The sequence below is a fragment of the Octodon degus genome, unplaced genomic scaffold, assembly GCF_000260255.1.
Source record: "Octodon degus isolate 3935 unplaced genomic scaffold, OctDeg1.0 scaffold00024, whole genome shotgun sequence".
Classification (NCBI taxonomy): Eukaryota; Metazoa; Chordata; class Mammalia; order Rodentia; family Octodontidae; genus Octodon; species Octodon degus.
Genome location: NW_004524600.1, coordinates 4169093 through 4187868, shown reverse-complemented (window position 1 = coordinate 4187868; position 18776 = coordinate 4169093). Strand labels below are relative to the sequence as shown.

General features: G+C 37.6%; 1 protein-coding gene and 1 pseudogene across 4 annotated transcripts in view; one reads left to right on the top strand and one right to left on the bottom strand.

The window, feature by feature from the left end:
* Positions 1-18776, bottom strand: part of Arid1b (AT-rich interaction domain 1B) — a 461162-nt gene that overhangs the window by 375509 nt on the left and 66877 nt on the right. The window lies entirely within an intron of this gene.
* LOC105741814 lies at positions 10509-10985 on the top strand (annotated as a pseudogene).

The window sequence follows — 18776 nt, the reverse complement described above, 5'->3', positions numbered from 1 at the left end:
TATATATCCCATCGCTGATTTCCCTGAATAATACTTTATATGAAGGTCTTAACAAATAGCTCAACTGAACAAAACCTGCCTAGTAATTAGCTGAATATTAACAGGATGAAGCAATCAAACAGAAGCCCATGTTACAACCTAACACATTTATTCACTTATTCTGGTGATCATGTTTTTGTTTTAGTTCTTTATGATAATTATAGTAGTTAATGTGCTACCACACTTTTGCTAAAGAAATAAATTCTCAATATAATAAAAGCTTCCAACTTTTTTACTGTGTTCTATACATTTCAGACATTACAAAGAGTACCATTTTCACTGATATCCAGAGAACTTTACAAATCCACATTAACTGAATCACTGGGGTGAGGATGTTTTCTCTTCAATCATTTACATCAACAGGATCATAGAATAATCTAAATTCCTAGGCCTAGGTCAAATTTGTCAATTTTGAAAATTGATCTAGCACCTCTCTTGGGTCTTGAGAGGCTAATAAACACCATGCCCTGGAGCATGAACTCTGGTGGCTGGGAGGCAGGAGTGAGGAAGTTAGAATGACCTCTCAGTCTCCAAAGCTTCCTAAATTGCTTCAGGTTATGAGTATAAAGAAACTTAATTTTCTGAATTTCATACAAAATCCCCAAATCCAAGTCAATAATCACTCAAAAGCAAAGAAAGGGCTGGCCAAATAGCTCAGCAGATTAAAGCACCAGCAAGCAGGGGCCAGTGGTTTAATCCCAGGGCCTGCTGTGCTGGCCCCACCCCTAGGGCACGCTGAGATGGCAATTGAGACTGGGTATGGTAGTGCACGCCTGTAATCTCAACTCTTGGGAGGCTGTAAACAGGTAGATAACTATGAGTCTGGTCTAGTAGTGAGACCCTGAATACCCTGTAGACCCTTCCCTAAAAATACAAAAAAAAAAAAAAGCAAAGAAATATGTTTCAAGTGCATTGTAGCTCACTACAGCAATTATGTTCAACTCTTAGCCAAAAAGAGCAGGAGGAAAAAAAAAAAAAAAAAAAGAGTAGGAAGAACAGGAGGAGGACCAGGAAGAGGAAAAATGGGTACTTGTTAACTACCTTTGGTTCATAAATGAAAAGAATGTGACAACTGTCAACTCAACAAAAAACATTACATTTTGAGCAAATATTTGTATTTGTGCACACGAAATATTACGGTTTTAAGTGAGTTAAACTACTATATGCTCTACAAATATCTCACTTAAGCCTCATCAAAATTTATGGTGCAAGAAATATTGTCAGAACTCTCAGAATAAGGTTGCGCTGAAAGCTCAAAAGCAAATGAGAAGTACTGAATCATATGATGAAAAAAATATAGGACAAGGTAAATTATGTTGGCCAATCAGAGAAAACAGGAAGTTGAACACTCTATCTACCCTTTCTACCACAGAATGTGTAGGTGAAAAGACAAAGAAGCAAGCTTCCAGCAGTGACCTCCCCAACCTATGGGAGGGGCCCTGCCTAAACAATACTTTCCTAGAAAGGAAATGTGGACCTCCAAAGGACCAATTCAGAGGCCTAAGCCTACTACTGGAATCCATTATCACACCCACAATGGAAAAAAAAATGCATTCCTAGGACAATCTTAGGAACCTGAACAGCAAGATTGTTTTAAAGATACATCAAAGTATTTATTTTTTTTAATTTTTTAAAATTTCATTTGTGTGTGTGTGTGTGTGTGTGTGTGTGTGTGGCCAGCTCAGCCCACCAGGGGGCAGGGCTGGCTGGCATGTGGTGCTGGGGGATTGAACCGCGGTCCCTGTGCTTTGCTAAGCTTGTTCTAAGTAGGGGCTTTAGACCACTGAGTCATCTCACCAGCCCCATCAAAGTATTTAAAATCACTTTTATATGGACTTTTGTCCATTCTCACAACACATTTCAACCGAGGCATACTTAAATGCTGTAATTCCAATTTGTTAAGATTTAAAGCACAGAGTTAAGCTAGAATACTTAAGTTCTAATTCTTTACCCAGTCCTTAAGCACTGAAAGATTTTAAAGTACCACGCTATACCATATTCTTGGTAACTCCACCAGTCATACTTACTGAATTAAGGGCAAATGACGCATAAAGTACATTCCTTAAGCAAACAGTTTCCAGGCATTATTCCTTCTCTCAGCACTCTTCTGCACAAGGCAAAAAGAAGGTCCGAGTTTTAAAACCTGCTTGTTTGGTAAACTTTCCCTTTGCCCCCCACCCCATTAAAGGAGAGAAAATCATTCACTATTAAACACTATAACAAAGATGAAAAAAAGAGGTCTTATTTTAAGTCTTGTATTTGGAATAACAAATGAGTATATTTGAAAGGTCTAAAGCAGCATAACTCAAAGGCTTGGGAAAATGTAATATAAGCCATTAGCTATTATACAGTCAGAAAGTCAATTATAATTAAATCACAATTTAATTTGCCATATAACCTTCTGGAGTTAGTCTTAACATGTTTCTTTGGGGTCAGTTCTGGCTAAAATTTGGGGTCAGACAAAAAGAATTCACATTCTTCTGGTTGGAAAAGAGACACAGTCTTGAAAACTAATTCTTATGAAAATGTTGAATTGGACTGAGGATGTAATTCAGTAGTAGATAGCTTGCCTGGCATGTGAGGCCTGGAGATTCAATCGCTAGTATCACCAAAAAAGAAAAGAAAAAAAGAGGAAGAGGGGGAAGACGAACAGGAGGAGAAGGAACGGCAACTTCAGCTGAAGTAATGAAGGTCTAAATTACTGACTCTTCATTTTAAGTTAAAAGATTTAAATAAACTAAATTTATGAAGATGTCTATAATTTGAGCAAAATATTCTGATTCAAAGTTTCTATGTGCTTATGCCAGAAATAACCTTCCCCAGTTATGAAGGAAGTACGTAAATAAGTATTTCCACATCTGAAAGTATCCCTTTCCTAACCCAGAAAAATACTCAGAGACATCAATACCTCTATAATACCTATAAAATATAGTGATTCAAGGCATAGTCCACAAGAATCTCTTTACTGTCAGTCAATTCTGCTGAAGACCACTTAGCTAGCTATATTCAAAGCTAAAATCTTTTAAAAAGCCAAATCTGCTTTGAACATGTGCTGGGCTTTTTCATTATTTTAGTTTTAAATGAAAAGCATTCAGCCAATATATATTTCAAAGATATTAACTATGGCAGTAAGTTTACTGCATTTAGTCATTTGAATGCACAAGTACTAATTTTCACAATCTTTGCAAAATTCCATGCTACACTGTTAAGGTCCACTTCAAACCCACTGCTGACACCCTACAGCTCTAAATTATCTCTAAAGCTTGAACATTAAAGCCAGGCTGGAAATAGCAGAACAATTAGTTGTATGGTTCTAGTTCCAAAGAGGCAAGCCCTGCAATAACCTAGATTCTGCAGCCTTTGGAAGGAGTCTAATTCAAGGGGGAAGAGACAGAGGGTTCAAAAAATATTTTCTTCATAAAAACACATTTTGTTCTTGTTTCCTAAATATACCATTAAATAAAAAGGAGTATCAAACCAGAAAGTAGAGGCAGCAAAATAAATAAAAAAGAACAGGATAAATTATACAACTAACTGGAGAGTATTTGGAGAACAAATAGGTTATCGTTCTTCTTCAACTTAGAAGCCCTAAACCCTGGATCTCAGCTGCAGGAAGACCCAGACAGCTCACTGTGCTGGGTGGATCTTCGATACACACAAGCAACATGTTACTGCCTTTTGCTGGTTCAAAGCTTAGTTTTATGGTTGTCTTCTCTCAAAAGGCCAAAGTTTATCCACTTCCATGTGGTAATAATATGACCATATAGAAGCCAACACTGTTAATAAACATTTAGCTCTGGAGCTTTAAATAACACCTTGTTAAACACCAGTTATACTCTCTACATGGAAGGACAATTGGGAAATTTCTGTGCCTAGATATTCTTTTATTTTAATCTGAGTATTTCAAAATAAATACCTATCATTTTTCCCGTCAAGGGAGAAAAAAAAGTTATGGCATTTTCCTCTTCATTTTTTTTAAATTTTTTCTTTCTTAAATATGGTATAGGGTCTCACTGTGCAGCTTGGACTTGTAGTGATTCTCTTGTTTCAGCCTCCCCATAGCTGGGATTACAGGCATGTGCCACCACGCCCAATTTCAGTGGCTGGCTTGGCACAGAGCCAGCAAAGCATGTGGTACCAGGGATCAAACCCAAGTCCTTGCATTTGCCAGGCAGGCACTTACACGGCCACACTATCTCCCCTACCCTTCCTCTTCATTTTTAAGTTCAATGTGGTTTTCAAAGAAGGAATGATAAACTGGGTATCTTCAACCAATTGAAAATTGATAAAAGTTAAATATATAATTCTTTTCACCCACAAGAAATTATAATATAGGTCTAACTTCAATTTTCTTTTTATTTTAAAGAGTAAAAGCAAAAACAAATAGCAAAAGCAAAGACAGAAACAAAGTACATACAACAATACATATGGTACAGAATTTCTAAACAATAAAAAATTAACAATGTTTATTATATTACATGTTTTTATCATCAAATCTTGCTCAGATTAACAGACAAAGGTATGCAAGATTGGTCAAATAATTAAACAAAACTTGTTTTCAATAAACCTTAATTTTTTGTCTTTTATTTTTTAGTTTAATTGAAAGTATAATAATTGATAAGATATTAGAAAAGTTACATATTTAGAAGTACAAGATGAGAGGTATTCAACTGTGGTTTTTGCATTATTGCACACTGCTGTCTTTGAAGTAGTTGCTCAGATTACAGATGTTAGCATACAGTGAGTCAAAGTGAAAAAATAATTTTTTTCCATTTATATATGTGGTACAGGGTCTCACTACACAGTTCGAATCACAGTGATCCTCCAGTTTTCAACCTCCCCCATGCTGAGATTACAGGCATGCACCACCACACCCAGATTCAGCTGTTAGCTCAGTGCACCCTAGCACTGGCAAGGTGTGTGGGACCAAAGACTGAATCCTGGTCCCGGCACTTGCCAAAGCAGGCACTTAGTCTGCTGAGCTATCTTGCCAGCCCATGAAAATTTTAAATATTAATTGCTACTCTAATTTTCAAAGAAAAAAACTACTTAAAAATTCCTCTGCATTACAGTTATCTGTAGGATTAACACTAATTATACTGAGGAACCACTTCATGATTATTAAAAGTTACTATACTTTTAAATTCACTGTTACAAATTATTATAGTGTTTCAATTTACCCTATTCTGTCTTGTCTTACTTTTTATCTTTTCAGGCAATGTCTTAAAAACTCTCCAGTTGCCCAAGGGCCAAACTATTTCATACTGTGTTGGGTACTTTGCACCTAACAGTGATTAGTAAGTATGGCCAATGATTGTTGTCTACTTTTTGTACTTTAATTTAGTACAAACTGACAACAAAATCCAAAATATTCAAAGGCAAAGAATAAAGACTTCGGGGCTGGGAGTGTGGTTCCATGGCAGAGATCTTGCCTTGCAAACAAAAGGCCCTGGGTTCAATCCCCAGCACCACCTGTGCAGGCACAATTAAGGACATTTTCTAAAATGTCTAGTATATAGTACAATTATAAAATAAGAAAAAACAATGTCCATGTTCAATGGACTGTGTTTGTAATCTTTTACTCATCTAGTACAAAATGCAAGCAAAATTTAAACACTTCAAACTTCAATGGCAGATCAAAGGCTAAATGAAAATATTAAGTGACCAAAGAAATCCCATTTCCACTAAACAATGAGTCACAAAAAAATTTCCCCCAAAGTTGCAGTTTATTATAGTCCTAATTGTTAATGATATAAGGAAAAGAATATTTTTCAAAAGGTATAAGACTGGGCAAAACTGAATTTGTACAGGAGAGGTGATCCTGATCCTTTGACCCTTCAATTTTATTTCTATGAATTTATCTTAAAGAATTACTTTTTCACAATATTTAAAGCTAGTAGGGAGCATTCTTTGTACCATTACTCATAATGGTTATATAGAAAAACCAAATGATCTGATCAAGAAGATTATGGGGCCAAAGAGGAAAGTGATCGATGACGTAGAGTGTGCCTAAGGAGAGTCACGTGGGGAGAAGACACTCTCTCAGGCTTTCACAGAGAGCACATTGGCCAAGCATTGGCCGTGACTCATCCACATGGCTGCACTGACGAAGGTTCTACAATCTGAGGTACAGGATCTCAGGATAAATCCTGAGGGCATTTCACTCACCTTCTCAGACCAAAAAGCTACAACTCTTGTTGCATAGGTCCTGCTTTACCTTGGTCTTAACCATCCAGTAGAAAAGTATGAAGACGAAATATAAGAAATAAAGCCATGCTGTTAAGTTGAGCTGTGGGGGACTCAGGTCAATAATTTCTGACATTGTCAGTTAAACAGAAGACCCAATGCTATTATGGGCTACTGGACTCTTTTAGAATATTTTGCTGAGTTTACACACCTATAATATTCAATAACGGAACTTAGAAAAAATGGGGTATACCTATGAATGTCCATTTTGTATCTGTGTATTCAAAGTGGTTGGGATAGATATATAGTTGCATTCTCTTAATGAATAGAATGATTTCTTCTAATGGTGTTTGTAAATAGGATCACAAGTCCGCATCTTGTACAGCAATTAACCACTACGAAGAATATATGCAGTGTATTATTTGTTGAAACTGTACTTCCGATTTGATTTGAAACTGTCTCATTGCTATCTGTTTATCAATAAAACTTTGAAAAAAAAAAAAAAAAACAAATCATCCCACAACCAGAAACTTGCTTGATTAAATGACAGATGCCCACAAAGGAATGCACACAAAGGAATAATGCTACACTGTGTAGCATCATCTAAATATGGAAAACAAAATGATACTGAGAATGTCTAAGGCTGATTAAACAAAGAAAGAAAGTTGCAGAACAACATCTATAATACTATGCTATGTTATTTAAAACTTACTTGGACTGGGCATGCCAGATAGCTCAGTGGACTAAAAGTGCCTGCTTAGGCAAGCACAGGGATAGGGGTTCAATTTCCGGCATAATATGCCCGCCCCACCCCAGGGGTGCTCTGAGACTGCAACTGAGACTGGGCATGGTGGAACGCACCTATAATCCCAGAGCTTGGGAGGCTGAAAACAGGAGGATCAGTACGAGTCCGAGCTGAGTAGTGAGACCCTGTAGACCCTATACTAAATACATTAAAAAATAAATAAATAAAATAAAACTTATTTGGAAATATAAACAATATTTTTTAATCTCTAAGAAATAGGATTTCTGAGGGTTTAACCTTTTCTCACATTAGAATATCAATTTTAAGATGTTTCTTATAATCAATACTTTAAAGTCACAAAAAGAAAAAACAGAACTATTTTCCCATTTCCAAGAAATGTGAAGTCCATCACGTTTCTGAAAATTAAGCAAATCTGTTTGTAGTTACACATTATATCATTGTTTTATGAAATATTGTACAATATTATTTGGAAATGGTTCTTATTCAACATCACAGCAAGTCTCTTTAAGTGACAAATATAAAAGACCTTAAAAAATAGGTCTGTTTTAATGGCTTTCTCATCTTACAAAATTAGAAATTCCCATAAATTCATAAAAGTCATTTAGGTTTTAGAAACAGGTACTCAAAGAGAAATATATTTATATAACTTTTTATGAAAGCTCAGTCATAAATAACAATGCTGAAGTCCAAAATCATCCAAAATACTAAAATAAAAACACACAAATCATACTGACAAGTTCACCAGGATCCATTCAGCACTATTCCTGAGCTTTTGAGATCTCCCATTCTCCATCCAATCTTTTTTATGCTCAGAGAATGGGTGATGACTCAAAATGGAAGCACAGCAGTTACAAAAGCTCCTCTATGAGTGGGTCCAGCCCTCTGGACATCAACTTCAATGGATGTAAATATTTCCTGCCTGGGGTGGGCAGTTCTATGTTGAGTACCTCTGCTAAATCTGTCCAGCTTTACCTGTTCAAAGAGAACCAAGCAAGAATAAAGTTCTGGCTAATACCACTTTATAAAAAATACCCACAGGAATTTTACCAAAAAGACAGCTATTAGGTTTCACCAAGTACAGCAGCAAAATAAATAAATAAATTGTTCTCTTTCATTTTTCAACCCAAAAGAAAGCGAACAACAATCCCTCAATAATCAGTGTCAAGGCCAATAACACAGGGTTTTTCTTCCTTAAGGTCCACCCAACTGTGACAACTGGCTTACCAACTACATGTTTTATGGGCTCTTTAAACAATAATAAAAAGACACTCACCCCTCAAAAAAAATCCCAAAACATTTGTCCCTTTCTTCTTATTCCCCTTCTATCAAGTAATGTAATGTGAATGTCTGCTCTTCAGGACAGAAATACATGCAAAGAAAGAAGCCAGTTTACACAGAAGTATTTAAACTTGAGTGTCCTGCACCATATAAATGCAGGTACTTCACTCTATGAATTAAATGACATTCTGCTGCTTAAGTCTTAGGGGGTCATACACCTTGACTGACTGTAGAGTATGACCTAAAAATGATTTGTAATAAAAATTCTGTACTATTCCTCACTTTACCAAATCCAAAGCAAAATGTGGCATTTATTTACTTTACAGACTTTTAACCTCATGGTTTTAGTATGAAAAGGGTAGAGTAAAAGGAGATAAAAATAGTTTTCCAGGTACTACTAGGAAAGAGGGGAGAATAATTATGGCACCAAATGAATACTTGCAAAACAATTTAGCATTAAAAGTAGCACACTGACTCCCAAGGAAATTCAGAACATAATTTAGGAAAACTGTAACTGGACACAGAAGACCAAAAACGAATTCTAAATGTACCCAAACTGTTGACATTTAATAAATATGTTTCTCCAGGAACCTGGTGCTCAATTAATTAGTTAAAGTACAAGCACTTTCGGCAGCAAAGTTTCTTCCTAGCAGATGGTAAAACAGACTTAAAAAACAAATGGGAAATTTTGTTTAAAATTAACTTTCCTTAAAAAAAATTATCTTTCCTTGGTTATTGTAACAAATATCTTACCAAGAAAGGTTGGCATTGGATGACACTTGTATTTCATTTATGACAGAGCTAAGAGTTAGCAACAAGCAGGGCATCCCCACAATCCAGCTCAACCATCCAGACAAGCCCACTGCACTTCCCTGCACTGAGCTCAATTCCCAGGCTAGACAAGACTACTCAAAGCCTGGCCCTGAGCCAACTGGCAAGACCACACACCCAGTATTTTTAACTTAAAAGGGGACCTAACAATAAGGCCACCACCAGGGAACCAACAATGCACAGAAAAGCTGAACAACCTCCACCCAAGATGGTAGACTATATGTAAGATTTGTTTCTGAGCTATCCTGCTCACTAACCAATACAGTAGTGTTCTAACAGTAATGAAGCCATAAAAGATAACTTGTGAAAATTAATCAAAGTGGGTAGATGGTTCAGTTCATGTTGAATGAGCATGCTACTTCAAAGCCCATATGCATAACTATGTAAACTGTAATGTCAACACCAAACACCAGGCAAATAAACTGGACTCTTCTTATTCCTGTCACCCAAGGCTTCAAAATTGACTTTTGTTTGCTGTTGTTGTTTTTAGTCCACACTGGTCTTGGCAATGGGCCACACATACAGGTATCACAAAGCTGTCTGTTCTCTTAGCCAAACCTTAAACATGACATTACAACTGAATACTAAAGAGCTCAAGGATTATGCTACTATGGGTAACTTAATTTTCTGAGCTAGTAAGTATTAATCAGATGGCTCTTTCATTTCATCTTTCATTGCTAAAAGTAACATTTAAACATAGATATTAGTAAAATTTTCTGTCTTAAATAAGCAGTACTACAATTTTTTTTTTTTTTTCTGAGAACTAAAAATTGGGAAAGTCTGGCATGGTTGTTAATACAACTTTGAAGACATAATGGCTCCATAACCAGAAGGAGATCAAGAATCCTGAGACTTCAATCACAGCAGCCCCTCCCTCATTAATTGTTTCACTTGCTGGATTCTTCAAGGAGTATTCTGGGTAGGGGTGGTGAAGACTCTGCTTCTGTCAGCATTTGGAAAACAAGCGGCTTCAATGAGCGCACAGATCAGTACAGAGCCAGATTAGAGCCAAAACTTTTTTTCCCAAGTGCTGGGATTACAGGCATGCACCACCATACCCAGTCTCAATCTCCATCTCAGTGCACCGTACGGGCGGGGCCAGCACAGCATGCTGGGGATGGAAACCCAGTCATTGCACTCCGAATAAGCAGGGGCTTTAGCCTGCTGAGCTGTCAAGCCAGCCCTGAGCCAAAACTTTTTGAGTAAATATAACCTTCAAATATTTTAACTTTTTCTTTCCTAAAAGCAAAGGGCAATCACCAGAACTATTTCTACCTGCAAATATGCATTAAAGGTATCATAGAATGTATCCATACTCAGTAAAATCTTAACATTGAAAACATTAAGAGTATCTTTAACTGTATTAAAATATCCGCTCTCGCTTTTCCTCGTCGCTGCCAACGGAGATGGCAGCCATCTCCCTCTTGGCACCATGGTAGCCCTCAGACCCCTCGTGAAGCCCAAGATCATCAAAAAGAGGACCAAGAAGTTCATCCGGCACCAGTCAGACCGATATGTCAAAATTAAGTGCAACTGGCGGAAACCCAGAGGCATCGACAACAGGGTGCAGAGGAGGTTCAAGGGCCCGATCTTGATGCCCAACATAGGTTATGAAAGTAACAAAAAGACAAAGCACATGCTGCCCAGTGGCTTCTGGAAGTTCCTGGTGCACAATGTTAAGGAGCTGGAGGTACTGCTGATGTGCAACAAGTCACTGTACAGAGATTGCTCACAACGTCTCCTCTAAGAACCACAAGGCCATCGTGGAAAGAGCAGCCCAGCTAGCCATCTGAGTCACCAATCCCAATGCTAGGCTGCACAGTGAAGAAAACGAGTAGACAGCCTGTGTGCATGTTTATTTGTGCTTCAGTAAAATCACAAAAAATGAAAAAAATAAATAAAATACCTGCTCTCCCCATAATTAACCCACAAACTCTCCTCCCACATCATCCTGGTTTTTGGGACTCTCCTTCCAGGTCTCCCTTGTGGGTACTCAAGCCTAGACTCCAATGTCTCTTCTGGATGGGATGAAGTCTATAGCCTCCCCACTCCCACCACCTCCCCTGATTGCTGGTTCCACACAGCTGGGAGGTCATTCTTCACTGAACAGCACTTCCTTGGTTCCATGAGGTTTTTCCTAACTCACATAAACAAATACCAAGGCCTCAACAGCTCCATAGGCGAGGCCCCTGCTAGCAGAGACTCCAGCTGTGGCTTTTACCCCTTTATTCAGAGGCTTATTCTCAGTTTACAAATTGAGCCACTGAAAACTCTAGTGTATTACCAGGCAGCACACAGTAAAACCTCACATGTAGGAGAAAGGATGGGAAGAAAACTGCTTTATTAAAATGTCTTTGTATAGAGCTCCAGTAATCAGACAAATTAAACGCACATGCTTATCTCTACATTTTTATAGAATCCCATTAAAATGATGGTTAAAAAAAGGTAAATGTTTTAAAGTATAAATCCACAAGGACAGAGAAATATGAGGTGAGGTGATAGTATATAAAAGGTCAAAAAAATTTGGAAGCAAAAAAAAGCAGATAGACAAGTGATAATTAAAGTTTTAATTTATTCTAGGTGAGATGATAAGAAACAAGCTAATTAAAGCAAAGAACCCCAAGACTCAGAAATCAGAGGGTGGTAGGGAACTGGATAAAAAGTGCAAGGAGTAATTCAGAGCTCCCCTTCCCAAGCCTCACCCCAATCCACCAGAAATGAGAAGATGATTACCATCTGTGGGTAAGAGATGGAAATTGGGTTAAATTGTAACATATCCATGTAACAAGCATCTCCCATTTAGCTTCAAAATCTCCTAAGAGTAAATGAGCTGGTGAAGGAGGGAGATACTGACAACAATCGTAAGGTTCCTCAAACAAAATGTTCCAGTTCCCTTGCTGTCATCAGGCCTCTCAGCATTTTCTGTGAGCTCTCAGAACCTTGCTGTTACACATGAAAAAAAAAAAAAAAAAAAAAAAAAAAGCCAAGGACCAGCAGACACTGCAATAAAGCCTGCAGCAGCACAGGTAAACAAAATGACAGAGGAAACCTTCAAAAAAAACCCTAACACCTCATTGAGCTAAACTATTGTACCCATGAAATACGAATAATATAATAACAAAAAGGAAATTTGGGTGAACAAAACCAGTCTGTGGAAAGGAAAACGGGAAACGATGAAAACAGAAATTTTAAAGCTCACCAGAAAGTTAAAAACAAATCAATAATTTCTGCCAGGAAATAGAACAGAAAAAATAAGCATATGAAAAGGAGATAAAAGATGTGAGATTAAAAGATTAATCCAGGGCGCTGGTGAGATGGCTCAGTGGTCTAAAGCACCGACTTAGAACAAGCTCAGCAAAGCACAGGGACCACGGTTCAATCCCCCAGCACCACATGCCAGCCAGCCCCGCCCCCTGGTGGGCTGAGCTGGCCACACACACACACACACACACACACACACAAATAAATAAAATTAAAAAAAAAATTAATCCAGTATTTATAATAGTCAACTAATATAACTTCCAGAGAAAGAGCAAAGCAAATAAAGATAGGAAAATTATCCAAGAAATTATTCTCCCCTCAGTGGGGTGGGGGGTGATCCTCAATTGAGTTTAAGACTGGATGAGCCTCTCAAAACTAGTAGGAAAATACCATGTTTAAATTTTATCAAAATTTTAGAAATCAGGGAAATAAAAAGCATCTAAACTCTGCCAATAAGGGCCAGGAGATAAAGAGATAGGGGTAAGGATGAAGTTCTAGTTTTTTTAACAGAAATACTGGAAGAAAATTAGGGACACTAGGGAACAACACTGTTTCAAGGAAAATTATATCCAATCTGTAATTCTATACTCAGCCAAACCACCAATCAATGTGTGGCTAGAAAGGGCATCTTTCTGACACACAGGTCACTTAACCCCTCACGCCACACTCCTTCACCCTTCCTGTACTGAAGATTGAACCCAGGGCCTTTTTTCACTAAGCTATGTTTTCCTCTTTGAGACAGAGTTTTACTAAATTTTCCCTGACTGTGCTCAAACTTGCAGTCCTCCTGCCTTAGCTCCTCAAAAGCACTACGATTACAGGCATTTGCTACCTACCATGCTCAGTTTCCTGCATCCTTTAGAAGAAGTTGGACAACATGCTCAACCAAAATAAGGGAACACACACAGAGAATATGACTTTCAGAAAGTCAAACTATTTCCAAGAATTACAGGATGTTTTTCCATACATATGCAGCAGGCTGTAAGTGCAATAAGGGACAGAACAGAGAGGGAGGCAGAAGGTGTGGGGGAGGGGCACTCAGGAGCTTTCCAACTGACAAGGAAATCACCACCACTGTAGAAAGTCATAAGAAACTGGATATAAGCAACATGCAAAGTGCTCATTTACAAATCAATCTTTGATATGGTCAGAATAATTTAACTCAGCTGAATTTATCCTCACTGAAATAGGGGATGTAAAAATGCATCCTGAATCCTGAACTGCAAAGCTTTAATGTGAGCAATCCTCTAAACATGGAAACAATGATGGTCATCTATAAATACGAAAAAGGTGCATTATACTTTGATCCACTGATTGGTCCCACCATGTTGAGAAGAAATACAGTCCCAACAAAAGCTTGAGGATGAATTGGCAGTATGCACTTTTACAAAAGGAAAGCAATGAGGCAATTATCAACTCCAGGATCACCAAAATGTATACCTTAAGGAAATATATTCCAAGTTTATGACAAAATTATAATTATCTTATGTAGTCTTATTAACGTAAATGCTGAACACTGATTTAAACCACTTGTGACAGAAAAAGATGATGGAGGGAAAGGGAAAGAGGGGATAAAGTAGTAAGATTTCACTCAAAATTCACTCTTTATATATTTCTGTATCATTATTCAACTGAATAAACATGCCACACTAAAAGCCTGAAGTCCATAGTGAATCTAGGTCAGTCTGAGCTATAGAGGAAGACCCTGTCTCAAAAAAAAGGAAAACTCACTGGCTTTCTAGGGTGCGATTCCAAACATGATGGGCGAGGTGGCCAGGTGTCCCTACGTAGTTCATTCCAGACTTGAACTCACTTGAACCACTGTGCTGGCCTGGATTTTGCAGCAATTCTTCCACCTCGGCCTCCTGAGAGCTGAGATTACAGGTGTGTGCTACCACACCCGACTATGAACTACTTTTAGAAATAAATTTAACTGCCACAGAATGCTGTAATTGTATGATACAGATCTATGTTAACACGTTCTCTGAATGAGAAGAAAATGAGATTAGACATCACAGACCACCTTTTAAAAGTCTACTTATTAAAACAATGTTTGGCGGCATACTACATTTTTGTTGCCTCCTATTGCATGGATATGCTCTACTTTGAAAACCTAACTTCTGGCTATATGTAAAAAGACACATATTCTTTAAAGACAAAAATTCAAACAAGATTTACTCAATCTTTAAATTGTATTTCTGCTGCTTTTTGTATTCTTCAATCAAAAACATCAAGCAGGATAAAATAGAAAATTTGGGGGATTTTCCAAAATGGCAAAGAAATGAATGAATGCCACAATCTCAGCTTTTCCAGGGCAAAATGTCTAGAGTCTGAAAATTAATAGTTTGGAAAGAAATCAAAGTGAGCAGAGTTTACGGGGAGGGGAGTGGAGGGAAGGGAAAGAAAGAAAGAAATCACAACACTAAGGAAAGACAGAACAGTGCTGCTTACAATGGCTGGCTAGCTGACAGCTGAGAGACAAAGTGAAACAAGTAACTTTTTTGCTCATGGAGAACTAGAGAATTACATCGACCAAAAAAATCATCAGCAGTCAGCAGCCTTCCACAATCAACAATGAGTGGCCTCAGTACAACATCCACAGCTAAATCGCAGAGCAAGAGCTACAGGAAACACCACTGTAGGAAGAGCTGAAGTGTCTGAGCCCACATCCCAGAGCAGCCTAGTGGCCCCAAACCACATGTCTCACATCCAAATTCCCAGAACAGAAAAGGGAAAAACCACCAAAAGTGACGGCCAGCAGTGCAAGAGTAGACTGGAGTCCCACTGAAGGACAAGCACTGATGATCACAGACCCTGCTCCTGCGATCAGAAGCTGAGTTCAGCCCTGAAATCTAACACTGGTTTCTGCACCCAGCACCAGACCTGGGGTGGACTGCCATGTTAAGACTTCCAGCATGAACAGGGACACATCCTGGCTTGAGCTCTGCTCCTTAACCCTAGGCTGATGATAACAGCCACATATCTACAATAATAGAAAACTGTCTCTTATGATTCTTTGATTGTATCATTTTATTCATTTTTTAATATTTTAACCTTTTTATTCTTTGCTATTTTCTTCCTCCTACAGTTTTCTCCATTCTTATGTTGCATTATTTTATCCTTTTTTCCTTTATGAAAGAAACACGTGTACGTGCACACATGTGTATGTGTGCTTCTCTTGCTCTTGTCTTTTTTCTTCTAATATAGTTTATGGAAGAGGGGGGATTCTCCCTTCACGCTCTATGTGACCCTTCTATTTTAATTCACATCTCTTCACCTTTTTAGTTTGCTTATGGTACTGGGGACTGAACTCTATCATTGAGCTACAACCCCAGCCCTCTTCACTTGATTTACTTTCTCTTGTTTTCTTCATTCTCAGGTTATCTTTTCTTTCCTCCTCTTTTTTTGTCCCTTTTAACATTTTCTCTAATACTGTGTTGGTCATCAAATCTTTTCCCATCCCTATTTCTCACTTCCAATGTCATATCAAGTTTTCCAAGTTATCCCCTTCTCTTTTTTTTTAATGTACTTAGTACAGGGTCTACAGGGTCTCACTACATAGATCAGACTCATAGTGATCCTTTCCTGTTTTTCATCCTCCCAAACACTGGGATTACAGGCTCATGCCACCACGCCCAGTCTCAATCCCTGTCTCAGCAAGCCCCCAGAGCAGGGCCAGCACAACACACAGGGGATTGAACCTGGTCCCTTTGCCTGCCAAAGCAGGTGCTTTAGTCCCCTGAGCTATCTGGCAGGCTCTTTCCCCTTCCAAACATATATCCTTACCATCTTTAGGATTCTTTGCCTGCCCCCTACTTCCTTCTTCCCATAACACATAGCAGACTTACCAAAAAAGGAAACAAAATAAAAAAGCCACTTTCTTTTCTTTTTGGTATTTTCATTTTTCCTGTTCTCTTCCCCACTCTGGCACTGCCTGGCTTTCAAATACCTGGGCTTTCAATAACCACGCTTTAGTCAGTTTCACTTTTATCTTTCTATAAAACACTGAAATTACCTTTAAATGCTGTTTTTCACCATTACAAGAGAAACAGCTATTGCATTTTGTGTGTATTAACTGTGGATCCAGATTTGGGTTGTTATGATGCTTATACTAGAACTGTGAATTTCTTCTCTAGGCTAAAGGGAATCCCAAAGCAAGATCTTATCATATGTTGTATTTCAACTAGCTCTGATAAGATGGTTAACCAGTTAGCCCACCATTACTGTAGGTGATTTGACTACATAAGAATAATCCTCACTTAGTGGGTAATTTCGTGCTAGTAAATTTGCCTGCCAAATTCATCACCACACCTCCAGAGAGGAATACTACGAGCTCCTAATCCAAGAACTCAAACTGGATCAGATTCCAAAAGAATGCCTGCAACCTGATGGAAAGAAGTCCTGAGTCTGAATGAGTTTCATATAGCAGTGGAAGGATCAGAGTTACTGGAGTGTGAACAGTCAGGACTCTAGCAAAGATGCTACTTGGGGATCACACATGCAATGTCTCACTGGAATATTTAATCTGTGTTCCCACTAGGCATATTATATTTAAGTTTTTATACATTTCTTGGTCTATTTAGTAATGTGGGTTATGCAATGTGCTTTTATGGTTTCCTATGTTTACTAAATTGTTACTTCTGTGTATTTGTTCTTTCATTGGTTCTGATTTCAGCTCCCTACATAGTTTCTTCACCTCAAACCTCTGGTAATAGTATTAACATATTGCTTTATTATTTTCCAAATACATAAACTCCTCTTCCCAAGTTTTTAAATTACCCATATTCAGCTCTCTCACAGTCACTCCTATCTTCTCCATTATTAATCATAGACCCTCCCCATCCTATCCCACTGGTTCTCCCATAGCTTACCTAGCTTATTATCTTCTATTTCAGCAAGTTCTGACAACCACACAGCTTTTCTCAAACACAAAGTAAAGTTCATTTATCCCATGTCTCATACTTGCCTGGACAAAATTATCCTCTGAAAACTCTCAATACTAACCCCTCAAGCTCAAGTAAAAGTACCATAAAACCAGACCTCACATCAACTTTTTCTTCCTATTTACCACTATTCCCACCTTCAAACCTCCCCTCTAGTGTCTAAAACTCCTTATCCAACCACTTCCCATTCTAAACTGTCACAGTGTACACAGAATAGACAAAGTGAGGAGTTGTACCTGCAAAGGGTATCATATAGAAATGTTGTAAGATGCAAGCTGAGGATGCTGTTATATGGACAAAGTTTAAATTACTTAAAGTAAATAACAAAAGGAGTAAACACTAGCACTAAACATAGAAGGCTTTTAGAATATTTTGCTGAGTTAACACACCTATAATATTCAAATAACAGAACTAAACAAAAAAAGGGGTACAGATGAATGTCCATTTTGTATCTGTGTATTCAAAATGGTTAAGATAGATATATAGTTACATTCTCTTAATGAACAGAGGGATTTGTTCTAATAGTGTTTGTAAATAGGATATCATGTCCTCATCTTGTACACCAATTAACCACTAGGAAGAAAGTATGCAATGTTTTAATTATTGAAACTGTCCTACCAATTTGGTTTGAAACTGTCTCATTGCTATCTGTTTCTCAATAAAATTATGGGAAAAAAATAAAAATAAACATAAACATAGAAGGCTGAAAATCACTCATGGGAAGGCAACATTCTGCTAAAAATTTCATATACAGTGGTACCTTGGTTCATGAACTTAATTATTTCCATATTCTGGTCACAAATTAAATGAGAGAAGAACTGAATTCAAAGTTCAATGTTAACTTCACAGGGAAATTTGATTCAGTTCTTATAAAATTTGGTTGGGGACCAGAATTGTGGAGATAATTAAATTCTCTTTGCAAAGGTGGGGTGTAAACATCCCTTACTATGACCATGTTGGTGTTTACTTGATCTTTTAATTTCAGCAGTTTTTGATTTATGAAGATAGGTCTTCTAGTATTCAGTGTACATTAAAGTTATCTTTTCTTGTAGAATTGTTCCCTTAACTATTACATATTATCCTTGACTCTTCTAATCAGCTTTAGCTTAAAGTTTACCAAGTCTGAATTAGAATTGCTACCCCTGCTTGTTGCGGGGGGAGGGGGGGCGGATTCTGCCACATGAAATATTGTCCTCCATCCTTTATTTTTAGTCTATGGTTATCTTTTTGGATTAGATAAATTTCTTGAGTACAACAGACTGCTGGATTCTGGTTTTTGTTTTTTTTAATCCAGTGTGTGTCTTTAATTGAAGAGTTGAGGCTTCAACTCTCTATTTTCCCAGAGATAGATGTACTAAACGATAAATAAATAAATTTCAGAGCTGTACCACATTCTTGAATACATGGATGTAATGGAGATTTATATATATAAAAGAATGCATACTCTGTTGTATAGGAATTATATATATATA